Genomic DNA, 14337 nt, shown 5'->3' with positions numbered 1-14337 from the left:
TTTTGGGGCTGTTGTTAATATAACTTTCTCAAATTTTAATAATATCTTCTCAATAAAATGCTGGCAACTCACTCAGGATCCTTGAATATTTTGAAACAGTATTGGATGATGAAACTCAGAAGTCTGGCAACCATAAATATAGTTGAAAGGATGTGGGCTTTGGGGACAGAGGGACATGGATTTAAATCTGAAAATCTGAGTTCAGTTGTTTATTTGTTCTATGACCTTGGCACAGCTTCTTAGCCCACAGAGATCAAATTCTGTACCTATGATATGGAAAAAAAGACCCCCCAAAGACTGAGGACTTTCTGTCGATGTACACACCTGTGCACTGTTAACTGTTATATTTAGAGATATTTTATAAAGGCTTACACGTAACTATGCATTTTCCCAGTGGAGTGTGAGAAGTAAGAAGATTTAAAAAATATTTCTAAATATTTTTATTTATTTGCAAAGAGAGAACAGATACTCCAGAGCCTCTAGCCACTGCAAACGAACTCCAGGGGCATGTGCCATCTTGTACATCGGGCTTTATGTGGGTACTAGGGAGTTGAACCCAGATCATCAGGTTTTTTTGCTTTTTTGGCAAGCAATGCCTTAACCTCTGAGCCATCTCTCCAGCTCTTAAAATATTTTTATTTATTTGAGAGAAAGACATAGAGAAAGAGGCAGAGAGAATGAGCACACCAGGGTCTCCTGCCACTGCAAACAAAGTCCAGATGTGTGCAGCACTTTGTGCATCTGGCTCTATGTGGGTATGGGGGAATTGAACTTGGGCCATTAGGCTTTGCAAGCAAGCACCTTTAACCACTGAGCAATCTCTCCATCCCCAGGAGCCTTTTAATAATCGTTATTCTCAGGAAGCTAAACATGTTGCTGGTGAGGAGTCTACCTTCCAGAAATCACAAGAGACACAGAGAAAGCCTCACATACCTTTTCTCTGCCTCCTTGCATTTTCTTCACTTTGGTAAGAGTAACAGGAATTTTCAGATATCACTTTCCACAGTTCACATTATATTGTTTTTCCATGGCTTGTTTCAGTTTATACTAAGGCTCCCTCAAAACTCATAAAGTTCCCTTTAAAACCTCATAAAATTTCACCTGTGGATGTTTATTGCCCACAGGATGTGAGCTATGTCCATTTGGTTTTGATAGATTTACCATTATTAAATGTGGGCTCCCATTTCCCACCAGCTTATGAAGATGGCTGCCTGTTGATTTGGCACGCTGGGGGCAAATCCACTTTGTCCCCAGTGAGGAAATAGTTTGGGTCCCTGGAATTGAGCTCAGCAAGCGAGCAAGGATCCTTGTTCCTGAGTTTCTAGAGTTTGCTCCAGCTCTGGGCAATGGATCCAGTCCATAAACTTCACCCTAATGTTATGCCAGCAACTTTAACTCCTCCCAGATGCCATTCCCAGGAACCCACCCCGGGCTTGCTGATCTGTACAGTCAGAAGCTTTGGAAGCACGAGAAGGGTGTTAAAGATGTCCTCTGTGAAGTCAGGACGCCTCTCAGGTGGGCACAACCATTCACATTGATTCAGATGCTTCTATCAGGAATGGTCACTCATAAGTTTAAAATCATGTGGCCATCACGCAGGTATTTGCAGAAAGATAGGATGTCTCTCCTTTAACCTTCTCTTTTCTAGGCTACACACCATCCCCACCTTATTGACTCTGCCTTTAAGAACCTGTTTCCAGGGTCTTGCACTTCTGCTGATCCCCCTTGGGGTTCCCATTTGGGCATGTGTCTGAGTGACTATGGTATTAAGAAAGGCTGTAGGCTGGAGAGATTGCTCAGCGGCTAAAGGTGCTTGCTTACAATGTCCGATGGCCTGACTTTCATTCCCCACTAACCACAGAGAGCCAGTTGCGCAAAGCACCTGGAGTTCGTTTGTAGCAACAGGAGTCCTGGTGTGCCCATATCCTCTCTCTCTCTCATAAATAAATACACATTTTTTAAAAAAAGAAAAGAAGAGTCACAGGAGTAGATCTCAGTCTTCACAGCCACATATCCTTGTTCCAGGCATGGAGAATGGAGCTGGATGCACAGAGGCATTGCAGAAGTAACTGGAGAGAACCCTGAGCGCTCAGACCCTGGACAAGCAAGGTCCAAACAGAAAGACAGAGCTCTCCGATTAGAGAACACACAGAAACTTGGGAAGCATAGGATACAGAGAGAGGATCCAGGGGAAAGTATCAGGATGCACACCTGGGTAATGTGGACAGAGAAGGGCAGCATCTGTGAGGACATACCGCTCAAGCGCCCGGGCACCCTGCCTACGCAGTACTGGATCCAGATTTGACTGATGTGTACAAGGCCAAGGGAGCACTGGTATCTACTCCTAAGCTGTAAGAGAAGATGACGCCAACACTGACGACCTCCCTCTTGTCAGTGGTAACTGGATTCACAAGCACAAAGAAAATTAATTGGTTCACACATCCCCAAGGTCCTGGGACTGAAGGAAGCTCCTGCTTCAGGAGCTACGGGGCCCAGGTGACTGCCCACCTCAGCTCTAAGTAAACGCTCATGGTTGGCAGATGTTTCCAGTGTTAGCTTTCAGTTGTTTCTCTTCACATCCTTCCCATTTCAAACTCAACTGAAAATGAGCCCTTCTTTCCCAAGAATTCTAAAAAAGAAGAAAACAGTTGCAGAATTGGGTCATGTGCACACTTCTGGAGCTCGGCAGAGGAGGTGTAGTTGTGGAAGACTGAGAACAAGGAGGAGTGCACACTTCGGAGCTTGGCAGTGGAGGTGTAGTCGTGGAAGGCTCAGAACAAGGAGGAGTACCTTCCCAGAGGGCAATGGGTACGTCCTGGTTGGACACAGTGAGTAGGCAGTGGCCAGAGCTAGCAGTGGCAATCATCTGAGAGTCTCTGCCAGCCACGAGACCTCCCCTATGTCCAAATGCAGCCCAGTACTCCAGTCACAGGCCAGCCAGCAAGGGGGTCACGAGGACTCCATGTCTATAGAGGAGGTCTTATCTTTTATGGACAGCTGGACTGCAGGTGTCCTGTAGCCTTGACCTATCAGCTGGCCACACAAGGAAGAAGAAAGCCCTCTGCCCCTCTGCACTCACATCATCTTCAAGGTACTCGGGCCTCTCCTTCCTCAGCTGCCACACTTGACCCTTTCCAACATCAGGAGACATTTAAAGAACGTTTAAAGCAGCCTTGCTTCACTCATCTTTCTCCTCCTCTGGAAATCATCAAAACCAAGCCTCATCGTAATTTTAAAATGCAGTGCTTGGCTCAGCTTGGTGAACCCGGGTATGACTTGGACATAAATGCCAGCCCAGAACTGCTCAGCCCTGGCCAGACTGCAGGGTTGTTAATCTTCTTCTGATCACAATCTCTGTGCTTCTTCCTGAAGGCTTTTGGGGACAGAGATGCTCTTCAAAGCATGGGGCTGACTGGGGGTGGGGGTCAGTGTGACCTCAACCTCCTCCACCAATACCACTGGCCACATTCTGCTGTCTTCTTTTTGGATAACTCAAATCTGTCCTTTCCTTCAATTCTTCTACTCTTAGAGCTGAAAATGTTCCTGACAAAGAAAAGGGAGAGGTGACAACTCATATATCAGTCTCCTTCCCAGGTCTCCTCCTCTTGGCCACCCCTAGGCTTGCGAAGTCTGGAAACTGTCAAGTGATTGAGAGAGTGAGCTGAATGGGTTTTTCCTCCTTCCTGTGTGGTACCAGGGAGCAGAGCAGTGATTAATGCAAGAGCTGGGAAGAGTGCAAGGGAAGTTCAACTCCACTGTAGCTCAGGGTTCCCACACTGCAGTATTTGGAAGTAGTCACTGGATCTGTGCATGACCGTGGGGCTTTGTTGGAGGCCAGACAGGATGCTCAGAGGATCCCTTTTCTGTTCCTAGGGCCTACTCCTGCCCCAAGCCATTGACAAAGAAGTACCAGTATTAGGTTACTGGGACAGGGCACAGCAAACGTTCAGGGGATGCAGGACTGGAGAGATGGCTCAGAGGTTAAGGCACTAAGAAATCTGCAAAGCCCAGGAACCTAGGTTCAATTCCTCAGGACCCATGTAAGCCAGATGCACAAGATAGCACATGTATCTGGAATTTGTTAACAGTGGCTAGAGACCCTGGCATGTCCATTTTTTTTTTCTGTTCTTCTTTATCTGTCTCTCTTCTGCAAATAAATAAATAAATATTTTTTTAATTAAAAAAATACTCCAGGGGATAAATAAATGTCACTTATCCATCCATTCAGATGTGATGAGCAGGGCATGATGGTAAAAAGTCCTCCTTGGGACAGTGACATGACCTGGGCTGCTCTTCAGTACACGCAGCACGGTATGGGTGCTACGGGAAGGCAGGCAGCAGAGGGGGAGAGGCCTCTGAGTACTCAGCTCCTGTCATGGAGAACAGCCCCTATGTCATGGCGAGCCATCTTTCCTACTCTGCCCAGTCAGCTGTCTCCAGAAGCCCTCTCCTGATCCTACGCACTTCCAAACCCAGTGGGCTCTTCTCTGGTGCCCTGAGGTAGGGACTGGGGAGGATGGTCTGGCTTTGCCCACCAGTCAGTGTGGACCATTGGCTGTCTAGTTTCTTTCTTTCTTTGCCAAGAGCCATTAGTTTATACTTGGATTTTTTTTTTTTTTTTGGTTTGGTTTTGGTTTTTTTGAGGTAGGGTCTCACTCTAGTCCGTGCTGACCTGGAATTCACTGTGTAGTCTCAGGGTGGCCTTGAACTCACATAGATCCTCCTACCTCTGTCTCCCAAGGCTGTGCTGGGATTAAAGGCGTGTGCCACCACGCCCAGCTCTAGTTTATATGTTTGATGCCTCTACTACTGGACCCTTTCTTCATAAGCTACGTCCTGAAGTTCCATCTCATAACCCTGGTAACTGTTACAAGGTAGACAGATGGCCTCAGAGCGTTGGTTGAAACCCTAAAGGGGTTCCTTCCGTAAAAAACTAAGCCTCAAGGGCCACTGAGCTCAGTTTTAGCGGCGAGAGCAGGTAGTGTCGACTGCTGTACTATGGAAACAAGGACCTCACCTCAGCCAGCACCTTTAGGGTGTCTTCCATAGGGCTGGGACAAGTTTTGGGGAAGCTAATAAACCTGATCTTCAGGACTCATGACACTCCATAGTAATTTACATGCAAAGCTTTGTCACCTTTATGTTAGGAAGGCTGAACCGCCCCCTCCCACAAACAGATGACACAAGGTTCAAAGGTCACAAAGTCTGGGTAACCCACCCCCAAACCAGCACTTCTCTGTCATCTAAAGTGATCTTTCCTAAGTGCCCCCTTGGCAGCCACCTTAATGGTTCCCATCTGCACTTCAAAGTAGTGGTCCCCAGGAGGGCAGGTTGGATGTCTTGGGCACCCAGGGTGTTCAAATATTTCAGACAGCCCAGGGGAAGCAGCTATTTATCCAGCAGAACTCAAAGGTCAGCCGAAATGTCAACTAAGTGTACCATCTTTTCTTATCTGTGCCATCTCAGGTGGGAGGGACCGCTGGGCTCTTGTGCCATTGTGAGCCTGACTGGCAGCTACATCCATTTAGGATGAATCAGAGCTGGAAGAAACAAGGTCATGTTAATAGGGACTCTAACAAAGTCATTTCATTGCTTGGAGACAAATCTTCCAAAATAAAAATGCTTCAATAGGGGGCCTTGGAAGTGACAATTCTGGGAACCCTTCCTTTCAACCTTCACTATTCCTAAGGGAGGGATAGTCCCAGGGCTCTGAGCACAGTGGGTGATAACCACTGGGCAGAAACCTGTCCTCCTGCTGCAGTGGGCCCCCTCTCTGCACGCGGCTCCTCGGAGGCTCTGGGGCAAAGGTCGGTGGTTGTTTTGAATGAGCCCCGAACACACGCTTTCTCCAGTCTGACATCTGATCACATGCTTGACCCTGAGGGTAGCAAGAGAACAGCAATTTGTGGGATCAAAATCCTCCATCCTAGGACTGGAGGGATGGCTTAGGGGTTAAGACGCTTGCCTGCAAAGCCAAAGGACCCAGGATTGATTCCCCAGTACCCCCGTAAAGCAGATGCATAAGGGGGCACAAGCATCTGGGGCTGGTTTGCAGTGGCTGGATGCTCTGGTACGCCCATGCTTTCACTCTCCACCTGCCTTCCTCTCACTCTCTCACCTTCTCTCTCAAAATGGACAAATAAAGCTAAAAAAAAAAAAAAAAATCCTCCATCCTAGGCCATCTCTCAGCCCCATGTTACAAATGCTTCCAGAAGGTCCACAAGCCAAGAACAGTGACCAGCAAGCAGTAATGGGACAATGGAGAAAGTGATGGGCCCAGAAGAAAATCACAGGGAGGGAAAAGAGTGAGCTCAGGGAGCAAGCATGGTGACCTAAACAGCACTCTGTGACGCAGACATGGCCGCAAAGCAAAGCGAATGTTTCTGGACCCCTCTAAGAAACAGGACGCGGTTCATTTTCCTCCCAGTGTGATGAAGGCTCCGCCTCAGCCGAGTGTTCCCATTCCTCCCCCAACCCAGTCCAGCATTCCAACAGCCCAGCATCCAGGGCTCCGCCACACGGTTTCCACCACGCAACGAGGGGCATCTCTGAGCCAGCCTGAGTCTTTCAGGATCACCATGGGTTTTCATGAACCCCAAAACAACACGCAGCAGAGCAACTGCTCAGCTAATTCCTCAACACCACCTCCTGGAGTGAGGGTCAGCCAGCTGGTCAGCAGCTGTCCTGCATCAGCCCGCCAGGCCAGAACTAGACCCAAACTGTAATTCAACAAGATAAAGCAGGGAGCTCCGAGGCAGGGGGTGCGCTGGGGAGGACGGCCGTGCTCGGCCTATGTTCCCTTTGTCTTTGCAGTTTTATTATAAATACGCTCATATAAAGATAAGTGCCACTCTCCTTTTGTATAGCGCCTTATAATTTAAGCATTTCCGGTGCATTGTCTCATTTGATCCCTTTGCATTTAAACTTGTTTAAAAATTAGGTAAATATTAAATGTATTTATAATTTTCTCCACTCGACTCACATATTTTCCACAAACACTGTCTATCACTTTGGTACAAATGCAGTGCAGAAAAAAAAAGGATTTTTACAACCCCCCATCCCCACCCCGCCCTCCCTCCGTCTCTTGTAACGCAGCCTCTCGCTTTGGCCCTTCTCCTGACAGTGAGATTATGGGTCTTTACAATTTTACCTTCCCATCTGCGTCTCAGAGACCGAAATCCTTTGTTCCTTTTTCTGTTTCTCTCTGTTCTTTGTACCTGTGGCTTGCTCCTTTATCTCCTCCTCCAGTGTCAACATAGCCAACTGTCACCGAGTTCCTCAGGACCAAAGGACAGGCACTAAGATAAAGGGCTGCGCACTCACCTCCTCCGCACAGCGCTCTCCTTGCCGCTGCTGCTACGCCCCAGGCTTTGTCTTGAAGCCAGTTCTTCTTTACCCAACTGGGCAACCTTGGGGAAGTTATTTATTTCTGAGAGACAGACAGACAGAGAAATAGGGAGAGAGAAAGAGAGAGAATGGGCACACTAGGGCCTCCAGCCACTGCGAATGAACTTCAGATGCATGCGCCCCCTTGTGCATCTGGTTTACATGGGTCCAGGGGGATCCAGCCTCCAACCGGGGTCCTTGGGCTTCATAGGCAAGCGCTTAACCGCTAAGCCATCCCTCCAGCCCCTTGGGAAAGTTTTGTGACCTCTGAGTTTTAGTTCTCACAACTGCAAAATCGGGGTATAGTTAAAGCCAAATTCTTCCTCATTCATAAGCCCGTCAGGATCATATGGAAGGTGCGTCCATCCATGGGCCTTACAGTGAAGATGTCGCGGAGGAAGCGACGGCGCGGCTCAGTGGCAGAGTGCTTGCCTCACATGCGTAAGGTCCCGCGTTCGGTTTCCCAGCACTGCATAAACCAGGTGTGGCTGTGCATGCCCGTAATCCCAACACTCAGGAAGTGGAGGCAGGAGGATTCAAGGTCATCTTCAGATACATACATAAGACCCTGCCTCAAAAAGAAGAAAAAATGAGCAGCTCAATCTTACTGCTAAAAACAAACAAACAAACAAACAAACAAAGTGGGAAAGAGACGTGAGTGTTACAGAGCCTTGTGCGTGGTGCGCGTGACATGATGCCACCTTCCAGTTCCCCCCCGCACTTTCACCTTTTGAGGAATCATAAGATGAGGGCTGCCGAGATGACTCAGCATTAAGGCGCTTGCTTGCAAAGCCTGACAACCCAGGTTTGGTTCCTCAGGACCCACGTCAAGCCAGATGTCAAAGTGGCGCTTGCGTCTGGAGTTCCTTTGCAGTGGCTGGAGAGCCTAGTGTCCCATTCTCTTTTTCTCACTCTCTCCTTGAAAATAAATAAATAAAATATTTCTAAAAAAATCAGAAGATGAAAATTTGGCTGTGGAACAATAAGACCTGTAAGACCTAGATGTCATCGCAACTTTTGCTCCTGGGACTCGACATTCACTTATGTTCCACTTAGTGCTCTCATAGATTGTGGATGATAAAGGGCTTCTGCATTCCTAAGTCCATGTGGCTGTCAGAAGCAAATGGAAGTTGTATCCATCCAAGTGCCTTCTAGACTAGAAGGAGATGTGCCAATGACGTTCCTCATGTTGAGACATTCCCTGGGATGGCTACATTTCAAAATTCCCTGCTGCTTTGTGAAACAGAGTTTAGGAGATCGCCAGTCAATAGAGCGTAGACGTCCCTACTGGAGCAAGTTGAGAGGATGGCTCGGCACTATTAAATATGTTCACATTATTGTGTGGTCCATCTCAAGAATGTTTAATGTTTTTTAAAAATATATGTTTTCTGCCTCCTCTTCATGACTCTGTTCCCACAGCTCTGTGGAGAACATCAGCAATCCCACTAAGGAGGGCACTTCGCGGGATTGGAGCAGGGAAGAGGGGAGAGATGGCATCAATACTTGATGTGTCCATACAAAGTTTTAACTCAATAAAAATATATATACTGGGCTGAAGAGATGGCTTAGTGGTTAAGGCACTTGCTGGCAAACTTAAGGATCCAGGTTCTACTCTCCAGAACTCACGTACGTCAGCTGCCCATGGTGGCATATGTGTCTGGAGTTCGTTTGCAATGGCTGGAGGCTCTGGTGTACCCACTCTCTCTCTCTCTCATAAATAAATATTAAAAATAAATAAAATATTTAAATATACATTTAATTTATTTATTTGCAAGGAGAGAGAGAGACAGAGGCATGTAGGGCCTCATGCCACTGCGAATGAACTCCATATGCATGCACCACTTTGTGCATCTGGCTGTATGTGGGTTCTGGGGGCTTGAACCTGGGCCATTAGCCTTTGTAAGCAAGCTCTGTTAACTTCTGAGCCATCTTTCCAGCTCGAATGTTTTCATCTTGTAATACTGAATTAAGAGGATGATTAAATGTACTTAACCTGCACAAAACCAGCATCAGAGCTAATTTTCCCTTTCAGCCTTGGGTGGCCAGGGCAGTGCGCTGCATCTGCACTGGGACCACAAGCAGAGGAGGGCTGCAGAGCTGCCCAGTGACAGGGCCCGTGGCTTTGCTTCCCGGATGCCATCCTCATCTGCTTTCTCCCTAGAGCGCTCTCGCTTCCTGGCAGCATTGGGACAGTAGGATGAGTCTGGCTTCCAGGATGATCTATTCTGCCTTTTCACTGTAAACACACACAAGCCCTTATAACCCTGTGGTGGTGAAAATGGCTTGGGGCTCAGAGGATAGAAAGATCACAATGAGTCTTGGCCACTTGGAGGCATCCCAAGTTCTTCTTGAATCATTCATTTCCTTCTGTTTCGTTTCAGTTGTCATTGCTATAACGAAATATCCAAAGCTGAACATTTAGAAAGAAAAGAGGTCTCTTCAGCCCATCATTTGGAGGCCCCAGGTCCAAATAGCACAGGGCCAACTCTGGCAAGGGCTCCATCACACTGTGGCAGGTGACATCATAGGTGTGTGAGGAGAGAGCGCATGGTGAGATGGAAGTCAGAGTGATTCAGGGACCAGTCTCCCCCTTGGTTTTTATTATTTACAGAGAGACTGAGAGAGAGAGAGAGAGAGAGAGAGAGAGAGAGAGAGAGAGAGAGAGAGAGGGAGAGAGGGAGAGAGAATGGGCATGCCAGGGCCTCCAGCCACTGCAAATGAACTCCAAAAGCATGCGCCCCCTTGTGTGCATGTGCGACATTGCGCACTTGTGTGTGTATGGCTATGCGGGACCTGGAGATTCAAACCCGAGTACACAGGTTTCACAGGCAAGCGCCTTAACCACTAAGCCATCTCTCCAGTCACCACCCCTTTTATAAGACCTCACCCTGGGCTGAGGGGCCCATGAGAACCACCTCAATCCCTTCTAAGTGCAACAAACTTAGAGCTGAATGATCTTCCATCATGTCCTACCTCTTAAAGATTCCACCCCTTCTAAACATCATCCTTCCCCTTCCTCAGCATCTAAGCATCAAGTTTCTTTACTTTTCTCCTTGCATGTGTTGTCATGTGTGTGTGTGTGTGTGTGTGTGTGTGTACATGTGCATGTACACGGTGTGGAAGCTGGAGAATACCCTCAGGTGTCATCCTCAGGAACACTGACTGCCTCTTCTTTTTTCTTCTTCTTTTTTTTTTTTTTTTTTGGTGTTTTCGAGGTGGGGTCTCACTGTAGCCCAGGCTGACCTGTAACTCACTATGTAGCCTCAGGCTGGCCCCAAACTCACAGCAGCCCTCCTTCCTCTGCCTTCTGAGTGCTGGGGTTAAAGGTGTGTACCACTGTGCCTGGCAAAAAAATTGTTTGTTTTTTCCAAGATAGGGTCTCACTGTAGTCCAGGCTGACCTGGAACTCACTCTGTAGTCCCAGGCAGGACTTGAACTCACAGAGATCTTCCGACCTCCACCTCTAAAGGTGTACACCACCATGCCCGGCTTAACCACCCCCCTTTTTTTGAGACAGGGTTTCTCATTGGCTTGGAACTTACCAATTAGGCTAGACTGGCTAGCCAGTGTGTTCTAGGCTCCTCCTATCTCCAGCTCCCCAGCCTTGAAATTATAGGCCAGCCTAGGGTTCTCACGGGGATCTGGAGGTTGGAGTCAAGTCCTGAGGCTTGCAAGCAAGTGCCTTCCCCCTCAGCCGTCGCCCCAGTCTAGCACACCTCAAATTGTGAGTTGGAACTCAGACGGGGTTGCGTAACTGAACGTGAGACCGTGAAAAATTTGGCAACAGTAAAAGGCTTATGAACATGCTACACCAAAAATCTGTAGTTCAAAATCAGACACAAAATGAATCTGAGGTACTTGTGGAGGACCTGAGGCGGCTATAGTTCATGACTTCACCATAGCCTTGGGTATTGTCAGTTATACAATGCCAACCTCCTTTACCCAAAATGCCTTGGCTGAGATCTGAGACTCTCATACATTATGAAGTCAGTGTTTTTATTACACATACAGTGCTCCACTCTTATAGAAACATAATGGTTTAATTGAACTAAAACCAACATTCTTAATATTTTCCTATCATCCTTCCCCTTCCTCAGGATCTAAGAATCAAGTTAGTACATCTTTGGACTGTATTGTCTTAGCATAGTTAATATTTTTTTTAAATTAATTTATTTATTTGAGAGCGACAGACACAGAGAGAAAGACAGATAGAGGGAGAGAGAGAATGGGTGCGCCAGGGCTTACAGCCTCTGCAAACGAACTCCAGACGCGTGCACCCCCTTGTGCATCTGGCTAACGTGGGTCCTGGGGAATTGAGCCTCGAACCAGGGTCCTTAGGCTTCACAGGCAAGCGCTTAACCGCTAAGCCATCTCTCCAGCCCATATTTGATATTTTTTAAAATGCTGTCTGAATTTGTCTTGGTTACTTTCCTCATTGCCGGGACAAAACATATGACCAGAAGCACCTTAAGGAAGGAGAGTTCATTCTAGCTTACAGAGTCAAGGGGAAGCCTCCTCGTGGTGCCAAAGGTATGGCAGGGGCGGGAAGCTACTGTCACGTTGTCACATAAACATGGATGAAGTCAAGAGAGCAAGGATGGCAGGCAGGGCCTGGAGGTCACGCCTCAAAGCTGGCCCCAGTGACATACGTCCTCCGCCTAGATGCTACCTCCTGAAGGTTCCATAACCTCCCTAAATAGCACCACCTACTGGGGGTTAAATATGCAAACACACCACCCTAAGGGAGACATTTTACATTCAAACCACCACAGAGTTGCTGACTTGAAATTCACTAAAAAAAAAAAAAAAAGAAAGAAAGAAAGAAAATCACTAGCAGGGGAAGGCAGAGGTAGGTGGATCTCTGTGAGTTGGAGGCCAGCCTGAGACAACATAATGAATTCCAGGTCAGCCTGCATTAGAGTGAGACCCTACCTTGCAAAACCAAAAAAGGGCTGGAAAGATGGCTTGGCCGTTAAGGCATGTGCTAGCAAAGCCAAAGGACCCAGGTTTGATTCCCCAGGACCCACGTAAACCAGGAGCACAAGAGGGCGCATGCATCTGGAGCTGGTTTGCAGTTGCTGGAAACCCTAGCACGCCCATTCTCTCTCTCTCTCTCTCCCTCTTTCCCTCTCTCAAGTAAATAAATAATTTTTTTTAAGTAAGAAAAGAATTGTATTCAACATCAACTCAAAAGTCCTTAAAAAATCACTAAATTAATTTCAGTTTGGGATCAGAAGAGAATTTCCAACAATTTCTAAAGTAGCCCAAAATATACTTCAGTCATTTTGTACTGTGTATTTGTGCAAAACCTTCCTCTCAGCATTGATTATAAAATCAGAATATCAAAGGGGCCATGAGAGAGGAAGGAGAGGGGAGGACTTAGGCTAAGAGGAGGGGACAGGGCTGGAGAGATGGCTTAGCGGTTAAGCGCTTGCCTGTGAAGCCTACGGACCCCAGTTCAAGGCTCGATTCCCCAGGACCCACGTTAGCCAGATGCACAAGGGGGCACATGGGTCTGGAGTTCGTTTGCAGTGGCTGGAGGCCCTGGCGCGCCCATTCTCTCTATATATATAGGCCTCTTTCTCTCTCTCTCTCAAATAAGTAAATAAAAATAAATGAAAAATTCTTTTTAAAAAAGAGGAGGGGACAGTAGATACATAAATAGGGGGGGCAGAAGACTGGGGGTGAGATGAGCAAAATGGAGATGGGGAGGCGTAGAGGCGGGAGGAAGGTTAATCCAACTGTAAGATTTATGAATAACCCATATGGAGATCCACTTCTTTGCTAGTTAGTAACATGCATGTTAAAAGAGAGAGAGTTTAGGCAGAAGTATCCTGTGGAGGAGGATAATGTTTTGCCCAGAAGCCATAGATTGTTATTAGAAAACTTTCAGTGCCAGGGATGGAATACCTTCCAGTGAAGTGTTGGTCAGGGAGGCCCCTGATATCTCCCAAACATTGCAGGTTATTGCCAAGGCTCTTGGTTGCCCACAAGAACTAGATGGTAAAACCCTATTGTGCAAGTCTCCACATGCTTAGGCTGCAGAACACTGAGAAATCAAGCTGGAGCTGAGCTTGAAGCCTCCTTCCTGTTTGCTAGTTGTCAGGATGCTGAAAAGAGCTGTGCCTGTTGGGAGGAAAGTCACCAATGGTCTTAACCAGCAGTGGACTCTGCAAGCTTTACAGCTGGACAGCCAGGCCCAATGTTCCTCCAAGTGGTGCAATGGTGGCGTGTCTGTTATGGGGGAAAACAACTGCTCTCTGATTGCACTTGAGATCTGCTCAGTGGGAGGGAATTCCTGCCTGGTACTGAAAACCTTATGAAAAGCCTGTGGCTGGGGTGGTCATAGCCCTAGAGGGGAAACTGATACAGCTGTATGGCTAAAATAATATATCATGTCCCCCAACTCCCCTCTGAATACTTATGCTTATGCCCACATGCTGATGCCATTCTCACTATTGATTAGAGAAGCTTTTCTTATCAGATGGCACTGACCACTCAGGTGACTCAAAACTCACCCCAGTGCTGAGAAGTGGCAGGGGAACGTTAAGCACTACATGAGACATCTCCATCACCCTGAGAGACTCAGGGACCATTGCAGAAAAGGTGTTGAAAAGAATGTAAAAGCCAAAGTAAGGGGAGGAATGCTTAAAATACTGTTTGCCAGACCCATCATGGCCTTGACTCATGACTTCACCAGGACAGCTGCTACATACATAAGACCTGCATTATAGGAAGGTAAAACTGATGACATCAACATAGAAGACAGGCTTCAGTTGGAAAGAAGAAGGGATTCAGCAGAGGAGGAGTTTGACAGGGTGAAAGGGAAAGTAGTGAGAGGCAATTATGATCATGGTCTGTTGTCTATATTTATGGATATTGCCAATAAATGAAAAAAAATCAAAAAATCAACTTTGACAAACACTGAAGATGCTCCTTGTCCTGCAGAAT

Source organism: Jaculus jaculus, chromosome 5, assembly GCF_020740685.1.
Source record: "Jaculus jaculus isolate mJacJac1 chromosome 5, mJacJac1.mat.Y.cur, whole genome shotgun sequence".
Lineage (NCBI taxonomy): Eukaryota > Metazoa > Chordata > Mammalia > Rodentia > Dipodidae > Jaculus > Jaculus jaculus.
This window is presented reverse-complemented; position numbering follows the sequence as displayed.